At 33.4% G+C, this 25,042-nt stretch overlaps 1 protein-coding gene across 1 annotated transcript in view; it reads right to left on the bottom strand.

Moving 5' to 3' along the window:
* Nrip1 (nuclear receptor interacting protein 1) overlaps positions 1-25,042 on the bottom strand; it is a 76,562-nt gene that overhangs the window by 41,224 nt on the left and 10,296 nt on the right. Inside the window, exons 2-3 of the mRNA XM_047564207.1 lie at positions 17,280-17,360; positions 349-472 (exon numbers count right to left, since the gene is read on the bottom strand). The gene's annotated coding sequence lies outside the window, so the exon portion shown is untranslated. The remainder of the gene's footprint in view (positions 1-348; positions 473-17,279; positions 17,361-25,042) is intronic.

The following is a 25,042-nucleotide window of genomic DNA, read 5'->3' on the forward strand; positions in this document are numbered from 1 at the left end:
CTTGGCAAAAACATATTAAGTATCATCAATGCAAATACCGTTTCTTCTTTCAAGCTTCAAAATTCCCTCTCTCCAGTAGTAATTCACCCACTGAATTCTCAAGAAAATATTTTTAGGGCATTTAACCTCCTTTAATCTTGACTGCATTTATTTAATTTCATTTATTCTTTCTTTATAAGTTTCTTAAAGGTAGGATCTTAACCGAATTTCCTAGTGAAGTACTTCACAGAGATAAAGCACATAATACATATCTAGTGATTATAAACTAATGTATGATTAAGAAAAAAATATGTGAAACATTAAAATCACAATGGTTAAGCCCCATGAACTCAGGAAAAATATTCTCACTATTTGTCTCCAAGGTCTGAGTCTCTGCTTTCTGAGAAAGGAAACTGAGAAGGCTGTTGAAGAGTAGCTCTGACGTCATCTGGAGTCTGCAGATTCTTGGGTCCTCCTTCAGTCAGCTGTGTACCTTAAGAAGAGGGAAAAGAGTTTGGCAACTGTTCCACATCAGATTCAGGAATATCTTTTGTGAAGTTCAGTAAACTTTTCTTGTTCAAATTCAATGCAGAAGGAGCCATTTGACAGAGAAATAGAAATTGCTTAAGAATATTAGTTCATCAAAGGAGAGCAAAAGATCCTTGCTTCCCAGATAACATATTTACTTAATCAATGAAAGTTGGTGCTTCAACAAAATACACTATGAAAATGTTTATAGTTGCTAGGATGTGCATATTAACCTTTGTTAATTTCAAATTTCTAAGAGGGTTCTGTCAAATTAATTCAATTATGTTTCATTAAAAAATCCTTAACCCTCATAAATACATAACCCCCCCAAAAAAAGGAAGAGAAAAGAGAAAAGAAAGGAGAAAAATAAGACCTATAGTGTCTCTCATATTAAGTTTTTTCAGATTGAAAATACCAACAACGGATTGGGGCGTGGTAGCGCAGATCTGTAGTTCTAGCTAGTTGGAAGGCTGAAGCTGGAGGATCACATTAAGCCCAAGAGTTCAAGACCTGCCTGGGAGATGGCATGGAACTCAGTCTCAACAAAAGAAAGAGAAAAGAAAGACATCAACAACCAACAGTGTACCCTTTCCAACACAAAATTTGGTAAGAAATATCAAATGTCTTATGCCTTATATCTATACAAAAACTTACACAACAATGTCTAAGGCAAATCTATTCTACTTTTAATAGTTAAAAATTGGAAATAAACGCCCACTAACAGGCAAAAGAATTGTGGTATATCCATACAATGTAATTTTACTATACTGCAACAATATACTATGCTATAATAATGATAATAAAAACATGGATGATTCTCAAGGTAATTATCCTTAGTGCAAGAAACAAGATAAAAAGATACATAGCCTCTGTGATTCCATTTACATAAAATTCTAGAAAATGCAAATTAATCTATTGTGCAAATAGATCAGTGCTGTTGCCTGGAGAAGGAAAGTACAGAGGGAAGGATTAGGAATGTGTGTTATTTTAAATTATGGTATTGGTTTCATGGGTGTACACATGTCAAAAATTATCCAGTTTCATACCATAAATATGAGCAGCTTAGTGCACATCAATTACACCTCAATAAAGCTGTAAAAACATGAATCAAATGCTTTAAAATGTTTTCTGTACCTTGATAACAGCAATTCCAAGCCTATCATTTATTCTAATAAAAGAAAACAAGGAAAAAAACAAAAGTTGGGTGCAGTCACACACCTGTAATCCCAGTGACTCAAGAAGCTGAGGCAGGAGGATCATCACCAATTTGAGAACAGCCTCAACAAATTAGTGAGGCCCTAAGCAACTTAGTGAGACCCTGTCTCAAAAACAAACAAACAAAAAAACAGCAATACTAAATATATGTACAAATATTCAGCCATAAAGATGTTCATTATATGCAACATTTCTAATCACAAAAAATCAGAAATATTACTAAATGTCAAAGTAAAAACAAACAAATAAGTCATGGAATATTATTTCATCATGGGATACCATGTAGTCATCAAAATATAGAAGAAAATTGTTATATTAAATGATATTTAAAGTGACTAAAAACAGGAAACATTCAGCATAACTGAAATTGTTTAAAATTATAAAAATAAATGCAATATTTTTAATGCATTTAAAAATATTTTTCTTTTGATTTATATTTTCTAATTTCTTTTCAATAAATATGTATTATTTTTGTAACAAAATAAAGAATGAGAAAAGCAACAATCTAAAACTGACTACTCCCTCATACAAGTATAAAACAAATACCTCTAAGAGGCAGTACACATGACAGATGTAGTTCTGGGTTACCATGCCATCTCCACCAGTGACCTACTAAAAAGGCAGGAAAACAGACTGGAAAAATGGGAGCAATCATTAAAGTAAGCTACTTGCTTTTCCAGTTCCAAAGAACTTTCATGGACATGATTTTATTTGACCTTCATAACTCAGTAAAATGAGCATAGAAGGCAGTATCCCATTTTACAGAAGAGAAACAGGCACTAAGCAAGGACCCAAACTACGGATCCTGAACATAGATTGGACCTTGACTATAAATTCTAACAGAAATTCTCAGAGGAGTAGAAAACAATTACTTTTCTATTTATACCTAGAAGGAAGTGATTCACACATGAACTTAAAAATATCCACGTTTGCAATTATATTAGTACTCCTATTGGAATGTGCCTAGGACCTTGGGAATTTCCTAAATCCCCAATCCACAACCTTGGAAGCCAAAGCCCAGACAAGCCCCTTGTCAACATTATCTACCAAACAACTGAAATTCTAGAATTGTTCTATTTTCAGTGACATTTCTTCCCTTCTTAAAAAAATTTGTTTTTTGTTTTGTTTTTCTGGTAGTATTGGAGATTGAACCAAGGGACTTTACCCCTAAGCTATAGCCCCAGACCTTTTTATTTTTTATTTTGAGACAATGTCTTGCCAATTTGCTGAAGCTGGCTTAGAACCTGCAATCCTCCTGTTTCAGTCTCTGAGTTGCTGGGATCACATGCCTGTGTCACCTCACCAGGCTATTACCTTCTATATTAAAGTTGGAACAAGAAAATAAACATTACTATATTTAAGAATGCTGCAAATAGTAACCTGTTGTAGGATTTAACTTGATGAAACTCCATTACCCTTCAGTGAAGTCTTTCCTGGTATAGGTATAGAAAAAACCCAGTCCCCAAACGGGCATATTCAATGAAGAAAGCTGCCAACATCTTTAGAGGAACATTATTATGAAAGAGCTGGTCAGTGCCTACAGATAATGCCCTGAAGCCTAAGAAACCTTTACAACTGCTATTCTTAACACTCCCAGGACCAAGAACCACTAAATTTACTTAATGATAGCTACCCGATACTGAGCAGCTACTATGTGCCAAACACAACACTAAGCTTTTTATGAGGGGACTATTATTATCCCCATTTTATAAATGAGGAAATTGAGTTTAAACTACCCCAAATCGCAAAGCTAGCAAGAGGCTCAAGTAGAATATTTTACTTGGCAAGAAAAAACAAAAGCAGCAGCCTCAACAGTTATCTGGAAGATAAATATGGACTTTCTCCAGTGTTATACATCTACAATGGTCTCAGTTCACATGGTACAAAAACAACACTAGCTAACAGTATTGTATGAAGTTCATGAGTCTACATTTTCCATCTAAGGGGTTAAAAATATTCTAAGCCCCTAATACTTAAAATGACTGTTATTTTGCCAATTTCTAGAATTGTTTATTTTAGTGGTTTGTCTTCATCAAAGCATTCTTATACCCCCTTTGAGCTAAATGTATGACCTCACAAAAAAAATTAACAGAAGATAATATAAACTACTTTCACAGATTACTTCAATGTTTCTTATATTAATAAATGGGTAAAATTAATCTCATACACAAGTCAGTGAAAGTGAATGTGTTAGATGTGTTTTGAATCATGATGACAGAAACTGGGTCTATGCAAAGAAAATGTTTAAATAACATTATACTTATACTGTGGACATAATATGGCAAAACAATCAGAATATGATGTTGAAAAAAAATCAAGATACTATTCACTTTTGTTTAACTAACTGTCAAACAAATTAGAAGCCTAGGCACTATGTGCTGGAATTATAAATGAACAAGAAAAACTTCAGTGCCTACGAGAAACAGACCAAAACAAGGAAACAGAAAAATAAGAAATAATAAAGGCATCTAAAAAAACCGAGAGAGAGAGGGAGCCATCTTACATAAAAAGATAAGACACAGTTACTCCAAGAAATGGCATTTGAAGTTCTAATCATAAAAACATAATAAACTAAGTGAAGAAAATTTCCAGTAGAAGGAATAACATGTTCAAAGGACCTGGGGAAAGAGAAAAAAAAAAAAAAAAGAAAAAAGAAAAGGGTAAGAAATGCGTTCAGAGTAAGCATAAAATGTGATCTCAAATCCGTTTTTTGTTACATACATGTTACTGAACACTCATGTATACACACAGTACTAAAAGGAAAAAAAAAACACAATGTTAAAAGTGATTAATTCTAGATTATGAATAAAGAGTTTTTTGTCCTTTAACATTTCTTACATGTTCCAAAATAAGTTGTACGACTATTACAGTGAAGAAAAAAACAGGGTTAGAACTTCTCATTCAGTATTGAATCAAAGGGGTGAAAAGTGTATTGCATTGTACCCAAATTTTAGGGAGGAAACATTCAGTCTTTTAGTAATAATTATGGTATTAGCTGTAGTTTTTCATTCTCTTCTACCTCTAGTTTTGGAATTTGTTCATTTGTTTTTATTACAAATTTGCTAGATGTTGTCAAATTCTTTTTCTGCATCTATTGAGATAACCATGGGGTTTTGTCCTTTATTCTAGCAATAATATATGTCATATTAACATTTTCCATGTCAAAGCAACCCTTCCTTTCCAGGATAAATGTCTTTACCTAACATCACATGTATGGTCCAAGACTGAATGCTTTGCCCCCTAACATCGTGAAAAAGACAAGGATGCCTAAGGTGAGATTTACTCAATACAACAAAGCAAAAACTATGAAGACACATAGATTGACAAGATCGTCTGGACTGATAATTCCTCGGAATCCTAAAAGAAATCCCCAAACTTTTAAAATCAATAAGATTTAGAAAGGTAAATAACCAGATTTACCTTTTACAAAAATCTAAAGCATTTCATGTATATGTTAGCAACAGAAATAGATTTTATTCACTTATAATAGTAGTAAAAAAAAAGAAAAAAAACCTTGAGAATAAATTTAACAAAAGTGAAAAACCCGTGTACTCCAAAGTACAAGATAGCCAGAAACAGTGGCACACTCGTATAATCCCAGCAACTCCAGAGGCTGACACAGAAAGACCACAAGTTTGAGGCCAGCCTGGACAACTTAACGAGACCCTGTCTCAAGGTAAAAAATAAACACGGCAAGGGGTGTGGCTCAGTGGTAGAGTGTCACTAGGTACAATCTCCAGTATCCCCCAAAATGAACAGATTACAAATTATTATTTAGAAAAATTCAAAACAAAGATTCAATTGGCTATAAGATTCAACATTGTTTTATTTATGAATTCTCCCCAAATTCATCGTTCAGAATCCACCATGATTTTTTTTTTAAAGCCAGATATAAGTACGCCTGTAATTCCAACTACTCAGCAGGCTGAAACAGGAGGATTGCCAAGTTTGAGGTCAGCATGAGCTCTTTAGAGATATTCCATCTGAAAATAAAATAAGGACTAGGAATATAACTCAGTGGTACATCACCTGCCTAGCAGGTGTGAGGTCCTGGGTTCTCCCCAGAATGGGGGCGGGGGGGGGGGGAGGAGACTTAATGTCAAAATTTACTATAAAGCTATAGAGAAACCAAAACGATGTAATACAGGCATAAAGGTAGAAAAATAGTGTCTCCAGAAAAAACTCTCACATCCATGGTCATTTTATTTTTGACAAATGTACCATAACAATTCAATGGAGAAAAAAACAGTCTTTCTAATAAATGGTGCTGGAATAGTTGGATATCCACATGTAAAAATAAATAGATGAATAGGTATAAATCTTTATTTCACAAATGTACTTACAAAAATAACTACATTTGGATTATAGTCTGAAGCAATAAACTTCAGCAAAACTGAAACAAAACAACAAAACTTCTACAAGAAACAAAAAATCTGTGAACTAAAGTTTGGGAAAGATCCCCTACAGGAGCACAATCCATAAAAAAGAGAAAAATTGAACTTTATCAAAATCTTCAAAAGATATCCATTAGATGAAAAGCCAACTCCAGAATGGGAGAAAACATTGTAACTCATCATCACAATGAAGAAATGATATCTATCATGTATTAAAATCCTTACAAGTCAAGAATAATAAGATAAAAATAACCACTTAAAAAAAAAAAAAAACGGGCTGGAGATTTAAAAGCACTTCACCAGAGATAATATATGAATGTTGAGTCAACACATAAAAAAGATGTTCAGTCAGGCATGGTGGCACACACCTATAATCCTCCTCACTCAGTAGGCTGATGCAGAAGGATCACAAGTTTGAGGCCAGCCTCAGCAACTAAACCAGACCGTGTCTCAAAATAAAAAATAAAAATAAAAAGGGCTGAAAATGGAAGTCAGTGATAGAGCAGCACTGAGTTAAATCTCCAGTGTTTAAAAAAAAAAAAAAAAAAGAGATCATCATCATCATCATTACCAGTTCTGAAAAATGTAAATAAAATCACATTGAAATTTCACTACAAATCCACTAAGAGTTCTAATTAAAAAAAAAAAAAAAAAAAAAAAAAAAAAAAAAAAAAAAAAACTTGAGGAAGATAGGGAGAAAATAAAACCCTCCTACATTATTGGTGAGTATGTGTACTGGCATAGCCACTTTGGGGAACAGTTTGGCAATCATTATATATGTCTATACTCATAATGTCCCAACAATTTCACACATGTGTATCTAAATGAGAAATATAAAAACATTTCCAAAACATACAAGTTTTGGAAACAGTGATATCTCCATCAATCACAATAGCCAAAATTGCAAACAAACCAAATATCCATCAACTGGTGAAAGGACATGAAGTGGTAGCCAACAAAACAAACAAAAAACGGAATAAACTAATTATTCATGAAACAAACATGAATCTCAAACATATTCAGTGAAAGAAGTTAGATATAAAGCATATCAATATCGTATGATTCCATTTATATCTGAAATACCTAGAAAAGCTAAAGTGTAGGATAAAGCAGATCACTTCCAAGGTCAGGATGGGAGCAGACCTTGTGAATGAGCATGAAGGAACTCTTCAGAGTGACCAAAATGTTCTAAACCTGGACTGTGGCAAAGGTTGCACACTTGAATGAACTGACTCAAAATCAAACTGCATAAACAGTGGATGAACAACATGGTATGTAAATTATACGTACGTCAAACTAAAAAAAAATTAAAGATATACTCCATATAAATTCAAAAACTTTTAAAATGTATTTGATAAGTTGCAATTTTCTTCATTATTTAAGATAATAATCATAATTTAAGACAAACCTAATGGTATTACAATTATTCTTTGGAGAATGCAACGTAGAAATAACTTCATCTCTTTCATATACTGCTGGTGGGAATGTAATACACTGGTACAGCTGCTACAGAAAACAGCTGAGTAGTTTTAAAAAAAAAATACAGAATTATTGTATGAATAGACATTTCACTCCTAAAGTAGAGAAATGAAAACTTATGTCACAGAAAAACTCATATGCTTATAATGATGAAAAGGTGCAAACATGCATCTATCAACTGGTGAGTACACAAAATGAGAAAAATCCATACAAAAAAGTACTATGTAGCCATAAAAAGGAAAGAAGTACTGATACATGCTACAACAGGTGAATCCTATTATGCTGAATAAAAGAAATCAGTTACCAATAACCATGTACTGCATTATTTGATTTACTTGGAACGTCCAGAATAGGCAAATAAACAGGGATAGATTAGTGGTTGCCCAGGATTGGGATGGGGAAGATGGGAATGGGGACTGACTGCTAATGGGCATAAAGTTTCTTTTAAGGATCAAGAGACTGTGAAAGTTAGATGACTGTGCTGGCTGCATATAAAAACCAAAATCAATGAACTAAACAGTTTAAATGGATGAATTTTATGTCATGTGAATTCTATCTGAATAAACATTAAAAAGAAGACTGGTATTTATTAAAACATCAAAAGTAATTTGCAGAATAAAAAACTGGAGCTCTGATTTTACTTATTTGTTTTTGAGCTTGCTTTACATTTATCTCAACAGTTTAAGTATTCAGTTAGTTGTGGCTAAATAAGATAACTTTTTAAAAGGTAAAGCATTTTTATGTACCATTAACGAAGAGAGTAACATTAAAAATTCAACATTAAAACATACTAAGGAATAAAAGTATCATGTAAATATTGCATGTTCTATATGGAGAAAATGCATGGGAACACATTACCAATGGAACATAAATGATCTATTTAAATGAAATGAAATGCCATTTTTAAGATACAAAGAATTGACAAAATCACAATATTCCCAAATTGAACTACTACATTTAGAGTTTTACCAATCAAAATTCAAGAAGTTCTATAAACTGACTCTATAACTTCTATGGAGCAGCAAAAGCCCATTACTGAGATACCATCCAAGCACAAGAATATATTAGGCCAAGGTTTCCTTAGGACTAATTCTAAAGAATGAGATCAATAAATTCAAATGCATTAATATGAAAAACTTCCATTTGTCAACAAAGGAAAATGAAGATGAATCACAATACATATAGCCATCCAAAAAGAACACTTAAGATCCAGAATACATGTATGTGAGTGTGTGTGTACTCTATAACATTTTATTTAAAAGCGGGCAAAACGCAGAACAGGTGGCCCTAAAAAGTGTCAGAACTCAAGCAGGATGAATCGGGTGTTCATCACAGAAGAAATGGTACAGTATGGGAGTCAGAAATCAAGCTCTCTACTTTTTAAATTCTGTACTGTACTTGCAATTTTTCTGTATGTGCTGTTTTAAATTTTTAAAAATATAAAAACTACATATTTGTATGCACAGTACTGAATGAGCAGTTTAAAGGACATAACATAAAATACATGAACAAGCATTTCATAAAAGAACATACCAGTGGCAAATAATCACATGAAAAAATGTTTGAACTCATTATTAATCAGTGAAAAGCAAATTTTTAAGAATCATAAAAAGTTGCCATTTAGGTTCATCAAATTGAGACAGTTACTAAAGAGGAGCTTCCAATATATTACTAGTGAAATATAAATGAGTCCAATGATTTTGGGAAACAATTTAGTATTATTTTATGTAACTGAATAGGTTCTACACTTCTACTCTTGGGAATATATCCTTCGGCCTTGCACAAGTGCAGCAGAACACATATGAAATAATGCTGACTTAATGTATGTACATTGTATGTATGTGTGCGTATAATAAACCAATCAATATAGATACAACAAAAACAAAACCAACAAAAGCACTCAACAACAAACCATATGTCCACCAAAACAATAAAAACACATAACAGAATATTAGCCAGCAATGAAAATAAATGAACCATAACCACATATAGCAAAAAGAAAATTTAAAAAATTTAAAACCAATATGAATTAAAAAAGCAAGTCTCAGGAGACTATATACAGAATATGACCATTTTCAAATGGTACACACAAGAAGGAAAACAGTATTATTAAAGAAAGTAAGTGACTAACATAAAATTGAAGAAAGTGGTCAGGTTGGTGAGGGCAGCAGGGGCAAAGAACAAGAAAGGAGAGTCATAATCTGATGCAAGAAGCAACTATATCAGTGAAGTTCTAGTTCCACGTTAGCTGTTAGTTCTCAGGGGGTCATTTTAATATTGGGCTTTAAATTTAAATACAGGTTGAGTACCCTTAATCTGAAAAATTTGAAATCTCAAAGGTTTCAAACTGGAACTTTTTGGGCAATGACATCATGCTTAAAAAGTTTCAGATTTTGGATTTTTGGATTAGGGATGCTCAATCAGTAAAAGTCTATGGAAAGAAACTCCAAAATCTACAACAGTTCTGGTCCCAAGTATTTCATATAAGTGATACTCAAAACGCACTGTGATAGGAGCTTTACTAGGTAAGAATCTTGTTTAGGTAAGCATCTGAATTTTCATACACAAATGCTAACTGCTGGGCAACACATTCTCCTCATTCTCCTTTTAAAAATAAAACACAAAGGAGAACACATAGAGACACATTCAAAAGAACCTGAAAGCTGACTTACATATAAAAACTTACAGCTTATTCAAAGAATGAGACTGATTCATTATCTACTATCATTTTTGTCTGAAAACCAACATAAGTGCGTGTTTGCTTACTTCCTACAAATTTTAGAATGGACAGAGAAATGGATATTTTATAAAAATCACTTAAGATGAGATATAGGTAAACTAGAGTAATTCAATATGCTTCAGGTTCTTAATGAACTGCATTTATTCTCTAAATCTAAACTTATGCTTCAGGTTCTCAATGAACTGCATTTATTCTCTAAATCTAAAGTTTCTTTTCCTAGCCCATCAAACAGGCCAGTAGTCAATCATGACATGACTGGCTAAAGTGTGATGAAAAAAGCCTAATCATCTAGAGCAGCTTCTTCGACCAATGAATAATTTCTCATATTTATTATATACTACTTTTATCTCAAAAACAATTACAATTCAGTTTTACCAACAACTCTGCTTTACAGGTAGGGCACATATTATTAAGCAATAATTATTGCATACAACACAATTATCTTTAAAAATTAAAACTGGTTAGAAATGCTAATGATATTCTGTATCTACTTTAAGTATTTCCTTACTATCATGTGAAAGGTGCTTTACAAGGTGTGTTTTATGTAATACACAAAGATTGAAAATTTTAGCTGTGCTGCATTCTTATCAAATGCAAACAAGTACAATAAACTGGTTAAAACTTCTTATTTAAAAGAAAGGTCAGAGAAAAGCAACTCATCTTAATAAATACACATAAAAATACTGAATTGATTCTGTTGGCTTGGAATGTTATTTAATGATATGCTTGAAAGATATAATATGCTGCACAATATTAGAAAGTTGGGATGGGGTAGATCATCTAGTTGGCAATTGCATACATTCTTTAGAAGGGTCACAACACGGTGACACAGTGAAAACAGACTTTTATAAAACTAAGTCCATACCATTTGTATTATGGTGTATTTCTTATTATATTTTTACAAGGCTTAAGACTTCAAAATTGAGGGCTTGATTCAAAAAATAAATACATTTATATGCAATTTTAAGACTAGAATAAAATAGTCACTAAATATATGTTCAGCATAAATGCTTCTTTGAACATTTTAAAATTACTTCCAGTGTTTCCCACTTGTTAAGTGGAATATAAAATACCCACCCAAATGTAACACTTAAATTCTATTCTTTTATTTTTTTTTTATTTGTATTCTACTAAAAGTCATTTCCTATCATTAATGGTCAATGTCATACTTTTTGAAAATATATAGTTTCATCTTCAAAAAATACTCAATATAAACAACTGTTTCTTTGACATTTTCATTTGGATAGGCATATCACATTTAGCCTATCAACAACTGAGTCCCTATTCCTTCTAATCTCAGATTGTATCAACCCCAGTCTTCCAAATGTTCAGGCCAAAAACCTGACTGCTACACCCATATCCAATTCGACAGCAAATTCTGAGGGCTTTACCTAAAAAAATATCCGGAATCCAACTTCTTACTGCCCCTATTCACGTCATCTTCATTTCTCCTGGATTATTATAAAACAGTCTCCTAATTGTTTTCCTTGCTTCTGTATCTAATGTCCCACTGATTTATTTAATACAAATGTTATATTGGGTTCTCTTCTGCTCAAAACTGTCCAGTGGCATCCTAAACCCTCTAATTTCCTCACTCACTCCCCACCAGCCATAGGGATCTCAAATACACTTTTTCTCAGACATTTTACATCACTAGCTCCCAAAACAACTCAGTTTTCACTTCTGGGTGAGGCCTTCCCTGGACAGAATCTAAAATTTCATGCCCCCTACATACTGGCTTCTCTGTTTCAATTTTTATTAGTATTCATTAATAAGATACCATAAAAGTGAACTGCTTCATTTTATCCATCTCACCAATAAAATTCAGATCCAGAGGGGCAGCAATGCTCTCACAGAAACATCATTTATTCAGTATTTCATTCCCAGGGTCTTGAAGGATAACTGGAATACAACAGCACTCCATACACGACTACATTTCATGGTCTCACAGGAGAGTTTACAGCAATTAATACAGCTATGTTTAGGCACTGCGGTGGCCTCCTCAAAGACACACTTTTTCATTTCTTTTCTGATTGTTGGGCAGAACACTCACTCTTCTCTCTCAGGAGGTAAATCCTGATTAGGTCAAATTATTCATTTTGACCAATAATGTTTACTCTAATAATAAGGGGCTGAGGCATGGGCATATGATATAATTTTGTACAGTGAAGCTTACTGGGAAGGAAATGTTTTCCCCACTTTAAAAAAAAAAACAAAAAACAGCATGGGAAAATGCCCACCTTGCAACAATGAAGAGTGCCACTGCCAAGACACGATGGCAGAGGACAAGGGAAAATGCCACGTGGGTCAGACCCAATAACACTATTATGACAATTAATTAACTGTACTCCAAACTTTCTGGTGGGTAAGATGATACACTACTTACTGTTTAAGCTACTTTTAGTATCATCTTTTATTACTTATATTTTAATTAACACAAATATTATTTAACTATTTTGTTTCCTTTAATGTGTTACATCAAACAAATAAAGGTGGATTCATTCACCTGATGGAGGTCAGAAGCTTCCCCTCTCTCCTTTTTTTAATGCTGTATGCCTACAGAACATGTCATATGACAATAAAAAAGCTATTTTAAGATATTTTCTCACAGTAATAAGGTTACAAACAGTGTGGCTGTTCTTTCTCTTTTTTTTTTTTTTTTTTTGTACTAGAGATTGAACCCAGGATACTTAACCACTGAGTCACAACCCCAGCCCTTTTTTGTATTTTTTTTTTTTTATTTAGACCCAGGGTCTCACTGAGTTGTTTACGGCCTCACTAAGTTGCTAAGGCTGGCTTTGAATTTGTGATCCTCCTGCCTCAGCCTCCCCAGCTACTGTGATTACAGGAGTGTGCCACTGTGCCTGGCAGTGTGGCTGTTCTTAATGGAAGAATTGAAAATAAATATATGACCAAAGCAAAGGCTATCCAAGTGTAGAAATTTAAAATAATTTAAACAGTAAAATCATGTTATAAACCACCATGTGCCTAGAAATGTTCTGCAGAATGATAAGTGATCACTTCAAGGAAAGAAAAAAGGGAAGAAAGAAGAAAGAAAGTTGGATGGTAATGAGGGAAGAAGGGGTTACAAGACCAATAAATTCAGGGGATGATGAATTAAACAAAGGTAATTATGTTCCCTTCATGTGTGTACACACTCCAGAAGGCAGTTAGGGGATACCATTTATTTGAGACATCCTCCTTCAAGCTTGAAGCAATACTAGCTTAACAGTAGGGGTAGAAGTGAGTCAGTGATGGTTTGAGTCAAAGGGCCAATTTTGAGTCAAAGGGTTTTGATGTTTAACTCAAAGTATTAATAACAAAGTCAAAACTATAACTGTCTAAAATTGTAACTCTTCTAGTTCCCAGTAAAACTTACTTAACACATTACAATGCCTTTCCATGAAAGTCTTACAAATCTGAAAATTCTTATAAACTTATGAATGAAGTGTCCATATTATCAAATAACTTACTCTAACAATAATGGGACCAAAATTAAGAATATTAAAAAAATTTAACTATCGGATACACTTAATTCTGTACTTTAATATCTGCAATATACATGGTAACTAATTATCAATGTATTTTTTTAACTGTTATTTTCTAAAGATTATTTGGATGAATTATGGTTCTGAAAAAAATAAAATGCACTTAAAGCTGTTGGGAAAGGAGAGATTTCCTTTGAAATCTTCTTACCATAGTCTCCAACAATAGTCCCCAACAGTAAGCAAAAGCAAAAATGATTATTCTGTTGGTAAAACTTCAAACCCAGTCACTGGATCATTTTAACTGACAGGATACCTGATCATCTTAAGGTTGACTATGTATTGATCTCAAGTGCAATTCTTACCTCATCCTGGTCTCCCTTGCTGCTTCTTTGGGGCACTACACATACAGGAATGAGGCAGAAGGCACAAAAAATGTATAAGTTAAGCCTGTATTAATAGTGTAAAGCCACAGAATAGCCAAAAATATATAGGAGGTAAAAATCCTTTTTATAAAATATAAATTAGTCTCTGTGACTGCTGGAAATTCAGAAAAGGGTTACAGAGAAAGCTGAAAAACTAAACCGAACATCTCTGAAGTTCCTTATCTTAAGGTAAACCAAATGAACAAGCACTATTTAAATTTAAAATAAAAAGTATTTAATCCCAACATTTTATCAGTAATCATGACATTAAAAAAAAATCATAACTATATTTCCCACAAGTAGTCAAAGCCATGCATGTGCAAGAGGTGGGAATAACAAAAATAATTAAATTGTACTACATGTTATGTGCCAGGAACTTCTCAAAACAATCCTAGGAAGTTGTCCCCATTTTACTGAGGAGAACCCTGAGTATTAGGTAAAGTGATTTGCCCATTATCAACAAAAAGTAAGTGGTAGTGTTAAGTTCACACCTAGACTATCTAGTCCTGTTCAAATCCACCACACCACAATGTCTCAGTCCTTGTCAACTTTAGTCCACTTACCCATAACATTGCTTTGACTCAAATGTGTTGTCCTAAAGCCTAAGTAGCTCCAAATATACTTCTGTACTCTAATGATGATGCAACATGGCATATAGTTTAAAAACAACTATGTGGTAGGTTATTTCCAGTTTTTATAATTAGCATTTATAAAGCAGATGCAAGTAAATACCAGTTATTGACATTAGAACTAAGTCAAACATTATTGCATCAAATCATTATATATAAATCAGATATTATCCAATTTTACAGATGAGGTTCAGAGAAGTTGAGTAACTTGCAGGTAGATCTGGGATTCAAATTGAGGTCATTCTGTTTTTTTTAACACGTTCTACAAACACTACTCAATAAAGCCTCCACAGTGTCACACTAATTGCCTTGGCAGTCAGACTCCTGAGATGAGAGTCTATCATGAGAGATGGATAGTCTCTTTTAATAATCATTGGTCAAATACTCTGTGCCTAGAGCTATGCTAAAGACTTGTGTCTTTAATTACAAGTCCTTGCTGACCTCACTAGACTCTCTGAATAAAAATATATTCCTAGGGTAGTCTAGCCTCTGGCAATTTCTATTGCCAAATTCACCAAACATATCACTTTTGTTACTACTAGGGCATAAACACCATGGAATTTCCTTACTGGAATAAAGCCTATAAAAACCTTTTGCAGGAAAATCTTCGGGACTCTAAGTATCAAAAAGCGGAGGAAATGTTGATACTTCAAAATAAATCCTGACCCAGTAAGAACTGGCACTGGGCCTCTTATTTTCCTGCAGTCAGCAAAACTACAAATCTATAAAAATTCAAATAGTAGTTAAGGGCATGCATTTTGAAGTAGTTCCATATGTGGTGAGTCACTTCCAAACTCATTCTTTATATTAAAAACTTTTTAAAACCTCAATACGTGGGTAGAAATCACTTTTAAAACCTATTAACTACCATACCATGAGAAGAAAAATGAGTCTGTGTGAGATTTTACTAATTGTTTTCTCTGAAAACCGTTTTCTGGGGTGGGGATGGGGGATGCATAGTATTACTGACTCTGATGCACTATCTTGCTTGGTAGTGCAAAGAAACTCAGAAATTCTTGTTCCTAACCCTGTACTGATCTAGATCTTTGTAAAAATGAAATGAAAGTCAGTTTAATCACCCAACAAACATAACAGGCAAGTAGATATGAGGAGAGAAGAGTTGGAGGAAGTGGAGAATTGGGTCAGTAGGTGGCAGATCATAACTAGTTCAAACTTGAATTCAAAAGCATGGACTAGGGGTATGTGAAAACTCTTAACAAGCAGAGGCAAAGAAAGAAAAACAGAACATGAGCAGAAGAAAAGTTCCTAACTTACAGAAGAATATGCTATTGAGTTTGAAAACCTATTTTGGTTCTCTTAAAACTGCATTCAAATTAACAATATTGTGATTTAACATGTTATCTTTCTAAGAGTACCATGATAATAATACACTTTATGTATTTCCTTATTTATTCAGTACAATGTTCCTAAGATGTAGGTTGTATGTTATTTTACAGATCAGGAAACTAAAACCTAAGTTAAATGATTTGCTAATAGTCTATGTGGAGAGCCAGGGGGGTCTTGGAATGTATTCCCCATGTATAAAGAGGGACTACTATATTCATTTCATGAATTATGCTATAAAAGTATGTCCATGATAACCTCTATTTCACATTAAAAGAGCCAAGTCATTTAGTTTTTATTTTTACACAGGATTTCACCAAGTTACTTAGGGTCTTGCTAAACTGCTGAGGCTGGTTTTAAAATTGTGATCCTCCTGCCTCAGCTTCCAGAGTCACTGGGATTACAGGCGTGCACCACCACACCCCAGCAGCAATCTGCTTAATAATCTTTCTTCCCACTTAAATGTCACCTACTACTGGGTCTACAAGAAGATCAATTATAAGGCTACACCAGTAATAAAAACAGTGAAAATGCAAGGCAGAACTTAGCAGATGGATCCTCAGAGGTAGACACATGCGGCCTGGTTGAATACATCCACAGATCTTATCAATAGATCTACAGAAATATAGATGGCAGCTGATCCCTACACTAGAAGGTAGAGCTGTTGTGGGCAGGAAGGCTCTAACATTGTGTAAATGTTTAATGCATACTCCATACTGTCTTAAAAACAGGAGCTTTATATATTTCATTTTCAAATCAAGGCATTCTTTAAAATAGTGCTATACTTTTTTCAGTGTAGGTAAAATGTTAACAACTGAGATGATTAAAATAGATAAAACTGGTTTGATCTAAACCAGATTTTTTTTACTTGCTTTCACAAAATTCAGTTTGTCAAGACTAAAATATTCCTCTTCTCTTTGACAAATGTCAAACTAGTTTATCCAGAACTGAAAGCTAAAGAAAAATAAATAACACAATATGGCATAAAAGTTTTAACTTTCCTATCATTGGAAAGGCTTGATTAGATTTTAAAAACGGAACAATAAGACAAAATACAATACCTCTGGATGTGTTTCTCCCAAATGTTAAAATAATAGGTCCTGAGAACAGAGTTCTGAAAGAGCTCACAATCCAACTATTCCCTGAAAAAGAAGAGAAAAGTGCATTACTTCAAGTATATCTTATCTCAAAAAATTAACAGCTTGTTTTAAAATGGAATTTTAATTACTCAAACCATTATGGAAAAAAACAAAAAAGATGTATATCAAAATATAAAGTATTCTTATATGTGCTTTCCTTAAGCATAGTTATTGACTGAATCTGATGAAACAAACTGTATTACAGAATTATTCATAAAAATATACTACATGACTTAACCTTAATGTAAAAATTGTCACCTGTTCTTAAGGATATAAGAAACTAATGTCAAGAATAAAGAGAAATTTCCCTCAAGGATTTTTGGAGAAAGAGTCTCAGGATTATCTGACATCACGGTGTTTGAAACACATTTCTTCTCTAGACCAAAAAGAACAGAAAATGTCAAACTCAGAATGAGAACCACCCTAGAGAAAGAACGACACTGACATGTAGGAAAGTTTACACTTTCAGAAAAAAAGAGTGGGTGAAAGTTTCTGTCCAGTCAGAGACAGTGTCTACACTTTAATACTGTGGTGTTTGAGGAGACTTTGACTTGATCAAAGACCAATGGACAGCAAAGCTAGCTGGTGACAAGGAAGGTGTGATATTCACTCCCGGATCCCACCACAGCACACTCCACCTGCATCCGCTCTGTACTAACTACACTGCTAGAACTCTTAAACACTGCTAGAACTCTTAAAATCCTAGCCCATAACTCATGATCAGTTCTCTAGGACTATAGCTTCAACTAAAATAAACCCATAAACCTGAATTCTAACCTCCCAAAATAGTTGTTTTTTATTACCACTTCATTTTACCAGGGTCCTTCAGCCTCCTTGAAACCACACAGAAGTACCAGTTTTTTTAGAGTTATACTCCCTGAACATCCCAGTCAAGTAGGCTTTTCAACCTAAATTGCCTTCTCTGTATCATGCTGATTGTTATTCTCCCCGTGACTGCTGAGCCCTTATTATTCTTTGATTCCCCCCCAATACTTTCTGTGGTACAAAACATCATAGCTAGTGCTTACTAAATGTCTGCTAAATTCAATTAACAGAACATGCTTAAGTAAAAACAATTACCACAAAAGGAAAGGAAGGAGGTATATGGACCAATAACAATGAAGAATACTGTTTTTATTTTAATTACTTTATTCCTGTACATCCTTACTCACAGTTCTTCATCAGTAAGACTTTAAGTATATACATCAGTGCTCTCCCAACCCTGAATATGTGGCAGGTCTCCCTTCTGTACATGATGCTGGACTCTAGTACCACTCTGAGGTCCTGTACCAACTGGCTGGCAACAGGACATTAACACAAATCCTCTAAGTACATACGTCAGCAATGCCAAAGCCACCTTTCATCAGCAGCAGGGAATGTCCCCTATATATATAAATCAAAGACTCCTAAAATCATAACCAAGAGCAGACTATTCCCAAGATCTTAGAAGTAGACAAAGGGTATCTCCTTAAAATGGTGTTTAGAACTAGAGAGAAAAAAACAAACGAAACTCTGAAAAGACATCCAGGTGTTTGGGGGTGGGGGGAAGCATTATCATTTCCTATTAGGACACTACTTTTTCAGCAGCTAAATAAAAACATTACCAAATCATTTTATGTAATAAAATTTAACCTTATTTTGACCTTCCTCATAAAGCAAACAACTCTCTCTATCCAATAAGGTTCCATCTGAACTACGTAAGATGATAAGCAATACCTTAATTGCATTCATTTACATGACTTTGAAACTATTCTGGGCTGAAGTCACTGACTACAAGGTCACTGAATACAAAAAAGTAGAATGTATGCAATTTGCAGAGGAAGAATGATCCACTTAAAACACTGTGAAGCACCTTTTTCCATCCCTCATTAGGAGATATCAAATGCTTAATGCAATCAACAGGTGCAGACATCTCTCTTTGAAATATATCACACACAAAAAAATATATACACACACATCAAAGAGATAAATAACATGTGTACTAAGACTATATATTTCAATAAATGTATAATATACATTATGGCATTCTTATTAATCTGCCTAAAGGAAGAAAAGAATATATACCCTATCAGCATTTAAGATCAAAACACAAAATAGAACTATTATTTTTTCCACTGTCATATAAAAAATTTCGAAAAACTAAAACTCAGATTATAAGGCTATAGTTTTAGGGAAATAACTACAAACACAGGATGCTAAATATATTAAGAATTTCTGCTTTCATTTTATATAAGCTACAGAATCCTATGTTCCATGAACTGGCTTAGAGAAACATACTTTACATGTCTCAAATTCAATAATACTGCCTTAGTAAAAAGAAAGGAAATACAATGGATTGACAGAAATCACCATGTATCACAGAGGACAATGTGTATTCAAAATCTCAAAATATATTAAAATGCATAAAAATAAGTTAACCCTATAAAACAGTTACCATTAGTAAAATACAATTCTAACACAAACTAGATATTATTGGCATTTGAACTGGAGAAAAAAAGAAGGAAACCAAAAGGATAGGATCTACGATCTTTAGTACTTTAAAAATGTTTACAGTATTAGCACAATAGAACTTCAAGTATTTATTTTAGGTTTAATATAACATCACCAGGAGATTCACTGAAGAAGCTTCTGTCCATTAAATTAGGTACATCTTCCTTATTTAATTTACTACCCAAGCACTTTTAGACTACTCAAGCCAATCTTTGGCAATTTAAAAATGATTTAGTCAAAGAGAAGTAATGATATTATAAAATTTATGCATCTTCATCTTCTCTCCCTACAGAAAAGGGCAAGATTTTTTTTCAGGTAACTATGTATTAGATCAAAACCATTTCAATTGATACTTCTCCCCAGAGAACAAGTATGAATACATATTTAAGGACCATTTTCCTAAATAAACTCCAACACCATGTTACTTTGTCCTTTTAAAATCAAAACCCAAATCTCTCAATTTCTACCTATAAATCAAACCAATGCACTCTGAATTAGCTTAGTTTTAAAATAAATGTATACATGTAGTTAATAAAATACTAGTTACTATTATTATCTACATACGACTTTCAGTGAACACATCATCTTTAGGTATTTTAATTTTATTTCTATAAGAAGCAATTCAGGATCAGATAAGGAAATTTTAACTGTATGAGGAAACTCCTGGCTCACCTTTTTTCACAAGGATAAGAACATGTGGGGCCAACTAGAAGCTTCCTCTGCTATTTTCAATGTTTCTGGTTACACTTTTATTTGAACTGAAGTCTCAGATTGAAAACACACTTCTGATAAAGATAACATTCTTTTTCCTGCAAACACTTCTTTGCCCACCCCAAGGTACTGAGTGCTTTATATTCCTGAGTTCATTAATTACAATAATTCTGAAGTTCTACTTCAACCACAAAATATCACAATTTTCTTTTCCTTACAGATCAGAAGATGTTGAAGTCAATTTTTATAACCACAACCTAGTCTCTGTGTATATTTAAATGGGCTACAATCTTGAACTGAAATAAACTGTATTAATGGCATCATACAGCTTTCAGTGAAGAAAGAAATAAGCCTAAATTTAGGTTCAGCTACATTTCAATCTCAGGAGACTATTGTAAACCCCACCTACAAAGCAGGTATGCATGTGTGTGTTGTTCATATATTTTATTTCTTATTTTTTGTATATTATGATGTTCTGACAATTGAAAGATCTTACTGGCTGGGTAGACTATCTCTTTGGGGGCAAGACAATTCTTAAGAGATTGTGCAAAGAGCTCAGCCCCACCATGCCTTTGATATGCAAACTAACCAGTTCAAACCATATCTCCTTCTTCTGGCTCACACACCTCAGAGGGCAATATTCCTTTGCCTTCACATCACCCAAGGATCAAGAACCAAGTAAAATAGGGACCTGTAAGTTATTAGTTAACTGTAAGTTAGTTATTCAAACTATTACTATTATATTTAAACTATTACTATTACTATAACTATTACTATTATATTTAAACTATTATTATAGTTTATTACTATTATCATCTACCTATAGCTTATTCAAACTAGTCAAACCTAAATTTGGTGACCCTGCACTGCCTTACCCTTCTAGGAGATTCCAATAAAGGACACAGCCTGGGCTCTTCCGTAGTGCCTCCTGACCAGTGCTTTCCTATGTCAGCCTGTATAGCATGACATGGCATAGCTTCTGGGATGAGTGAGTATAATAATCTCGTTTTTTGAGCTTCTGTGTCTCCTTTTGTGATTGCACCTGACTAAGCACATAAATGTGAGCCTGTGTGTGCAAGCCTGTCTTCATTTCCTCTTTTCCCTTCCCCAGATGGTAGCTGAACAAAATACTACACTTTTTAAAATATATATAAGGATATGAAAACAAAGTATCAATTAGCTTGAAAAAGAGATGCCTAAATAAAGAAATCTATCAATTCTGTATACACAATTAAGTCTTGGACTGACAATGTTGCTCAGATAACATAAAAGAACAAAGTGACTCAAACTGTAAGGAACTGGTCAAAAAGATTCCATAGAATTTGAAGCACCTGCTACAGAATATATTAATGTACAATTTCATCTGGGAAATATATTTCTTCCTCCCTCACCTGTTCCCCCACCCATCTTGCACTCAACTCTATAAACAGCAGTTATCCCCCATTATAAAACAGTTGGCGGTTACAACAATGAGCCAACCAAGAAAGTACAATATTCTATAACTGACATTTACTGCATTGGCCTTGGACTTCTAATCTTTACCAGACGGGCACACAAATCAATCCATCAGCTCATAAAGGTGTGCTTTTTTAACCTCTAAAACAGATGGGATTGGCCAGAAGTGTCTGGCATGTCAAACTGCTAATCACTGCTGCCCTTTGCACAAAATAACCCACTTAAGTTGAGGCATGGTTGCACTGTAACCGACATTAGTCTGTGGGAAACCCATTTAACTGTCACACACTCCTGCCACTCCTGCTCTCCCTTAATTAAGCCTAATGCCTTATGCTTTGACCTTTTGTTCTAGCCTATTAACCCTATCTAGTACAAGTTCAATTATGTTAAACTAAAAACTTTGCTGTAAAATATTAAATGCCAAGCTCAAAAAATCAAAAGGGATATCCCCCCAGCCTTAAGTTCTATGCACTCTGATACTCAATGCAATTGAAAATAAAACCTCACTTTTAAAGTAATGCTGATTTCTATTAAGTTAAGGGGAATCAAATTGTCATTCTAGTCCAACCCCCTTATTTTACAAAAGAAAGTGAGGCCAGAAAACATAAAATTACTTGCCCATTTCATAGCTTTCCCACAACAAACCCATGCTAAAACCTATCTAATCCCTAGCTCTAATTCTTTATTCTCCACGGTATCTCTGGATTAATAGTTCAACCACCCAGCATTAAGGATACTAATATTTTTACCACAAATTATTACCTTTCAGCATCCTCTAGAATACATTACACAAATAGGCCTAAAACAAAATAAATGGTGACTTCAATACATTTTAGAAATAAATTTTCCTTCCTCCTTCTATACACCAAAACTTCCTATCCCCACACTACTTCTTTTGTCCCTTTTTAAAAATAGCCATGGCCATTAAAAACTGCTAAATCCTGCAACATTCACAAGGTAATAAAGCAATATATACAAATAGAATTATTTTCTTTCAGATGTTTCACTGAAGTATTCAACACAGTCAATGACTAAAGCCACAGAAAGCAACTACAGCTTGTTACTTATTCTCATAGGGCAAATTCACAGGTGCATATTTCCAAGATGTCTTCTTTATACCTATATACACATGCATTGCTGTTTACTTTTACAAAAAAAAAAAAAAAAAACTAAAAAAAATTTAACATTCAAAATAAAATAAAATATAGTCCAAACATGTAATCATCACAGTGATAGTGTTATCATATAATACTGTATGTTATCTTTTCTCTTTCCATTTACTTCATGCAACTAGTAAAAAATTCTTACCACTCTCACTATGCCACAAGAAACAACTTAAGAATCAGTAACATAAAATTTAAAAATTATATAGGGGCTGTGAGGAAATGCATATTAAGTTTAAATTTTCAAAAGGTTTAAAGTAAGATTTTATCTTTTTTGGTCGACTGCCCAAAGGCTCATTTTTACCTATGCTCAATATTAACCTCTATTGCCAGCTTTTGCCTTTAACAACCCCAAACCTTACAGGTTTAAAGTAACCTGCCATTACATGGAACATACAATTTTGCAAAAGCAAGATCATCTAGAATTGTGCTAAAACAATGAATAAGCCCAAAGAGAGAATGTACTACTTTTTTAGTGTGGACAGCGTCTGAAAGAATATGGCATAAGAGTTTAAAATCAAGGTGAATGAATTCATGTTATTAGAATGATACCTTAAAAAAAAAAAAGTATTCTCTGGCATCATCAGAAGGAAAACACAAAGATGTGTAAAATGTAAAAGATTGAGGTAGATAACTGGTCAGAACTAAATAAACGCTTGTAGCAGGGGAACCAGCAAATCCAGTCTCATTTGCCTTTGTCACTACAATGGAGATTAAATGAGGCATCATGTCTTAGTTATAAGTTTTAGTTTATAAAATAGAAATTAAGTGTGGGTGTCTGCTGAGGAATCCAACAATGGGAACTTTACACTACCATACGAAAGCTCATGTACCCTCTAACATATGACCTGACCTAATGAACAATGAAGGGAAAGAAGCTCCAATACTCAGGACAAGAGCTGGTAAAAGCACAAAGTAGAATATACCACAAGATATAAATATGCTCATTTTTCTACCCTTTTACTTTGAACATTAGTTCATTAGCTTTTTCTTCTTTTGCTATAACCTATAAGCATGTAAATACACAGAATAATATGTGAGCCATGAGAGATGTTTTTCTAGTTTACACAGACATTTAAGGTAATGTTTGGTGAAAATCTTTGTCTTCACAAAACAGAAAACTAGGTTAAAGTTATTTTAACAGCATTTGTTAAAATCAATGCTATAAATATTTATCCAGATAATTTATATTTTTGGCATTTGAAAAGAAATTTTTCATCTAGAAAATTCTGAGCTCCATTTCAATATAAATTTTATTTTCTGCCTCCTACTAACTATATATTAATGTAGTTGAAAATGATGACATTCTAACAGTGAAGAAATTCACCTCTAGTGAAGACCAAATTCTGGATCTTAAAATATAACTAAAGGGCTTAATTTACTACTTTAAGTCCTACAACTAACAGATTTTGAAACATAAGTTGTTCTTGATACCCTCTAACTTCTAAGGTTATTGACCACAAAAATAAATTCTAGACAGGAAATTTTAAGATGTCTCCACCCACCAAAGCAGTCAAATCCAATGCAATTAAATGGACCAAGCTGATGGGTCCTTTTGACTACTGGAAGTGAAACTAAGGAAACTACCTGGAAGACTCTGAAATGCTTTGTTTCATTTCCTTATCAAAAAAAAAAAAGGAAGAAAGAAATGAATATTGCCCCCAAATATATTATAACTGGTTTATTTTTGAAGAAATTTAGTATTATAAAAAACAAATTATTTTAAGTGCCAATTAATTATGTTATCAACACTTTCACTTTTTCCCTCAAAATTAATATGACCGGAAAGAAAATGATAAATTTTAAGAAAGCATTATTATTCCTTTTAGAAGTGTTAAGTAGACTAAAGAAAAATGTACAACAGCT

Source organism: Sciurus carolinensis, chromosome 9 (genome assembly GCF_902686445.1).
Source record: "Sciurus carolinensis chromosome 9, mSciCar1.2, whole genome shotgun sequence".
Lineage (NCBI taxonomy): Eukaryota > Metazoa > Chordata > Mammalia > Rodentia > Sciuridae > Sciurus > Sciurus carolinensis.